This window comes from Apium graveolens, chromosome 8 (assembly GCF_009905375.1).
Source record: "Apium graveolens cultivar Ventura chromosome 8, ASM990537v1, whole genome shotgun sequence".
In the NCBI taxonomy this organism is placed as follows: domain Eukaryota; kingdom Viridiplantae; phylum Streptophyta; class Magnoliopsida; order Apiales; family Apiaceae; genus Apium; species Apium graveolens.
In genome coordinates this window covers 104438933-104439665 of record NC_133654.1, presented here as the reverse complement: position 1 = coordinate 104439665, position 733 = coordinate 104438933, and the positions used below count along the sequence as shown (strand labels likewise).

At 42.0% G+C, this 733-nt stretch overlaps 1 non-coding gene across 1 annotated transcript; it reads right to left on the bottom strand.

The window, feature by feature from the left end:
* Nucleotides 1–381: 381 nt before the first annotated feature.
* On the bottom strand, nt 382–488 carry LOC141681592 (small nucleolar RNA R71). The gene has a single exon (XR_012559020.1). It is a non-coding gene; the product is annotated as a small nucleolar RNA R71 (small nucleolar RNA).
* Between the last annotated feature and the right edge of the window lie 245 nt (nt 489–733).

The following is a 733-nucleotide window of genomic DNA, read 5'->3' as shown; positions in this document are numbered from 1 at the left end:
CCAGTAGAAAATCGGAAAGCTTTGATGGATTACTCTCAACCGAAGATCAATGATATTCAGTCTAGCATTGTCAGACCAGCCATCGCGGCTATCATTTTTGAAATCAAAGCTAGCACGATTCAGATGGTGTAGAACTCAGTCCAGTTTGGGGGTTCTCCAACGGAAGATCCCAATATACATATTAGAGATTTCATCGAGATCTGCGACACTTTCAAATTGAACAATGTTTCTGAAGATGGTGTTAAACTGAGGCTTTTCCCATTCTCTCTGAGGGATAAAGTTAAGTGTTGGTTGCATTCACTACCACCAGGCTCTATTACTACTTGGGAAGACCTTGCTCAAAAGTTTCTTACTAAATTCTTCCCTATGGCAAAGACGGCTGCAATCAGAAATGCTCTTACTCAATTGGCGTAGCAATCGGGAGAGTCTTTAAGTGAAGCTTGGGATCGTTATAAGGAGATGCTTAGAAAGTATCCTCATCATGGGATGCCTGACTGGATGATTATCAACTGCTTTTATAATGTCTTGGAAGCACAGTCTAGACCCATGCTTGATGCAGCATCAGGTGGAGCCTTATGGGCTAAGAGCTACAATGAAGTTTATGATTTGATTGAACTGATGGCTGCTAATGAGTAATAGAACCCTTCTCAGCGATTACCTCAAGGCAAGGTAGCAGGAATTTTGGAGGTGGATGCAGCAACTGTTATAACTGCTCAGCTTAAGGCTTTGATGA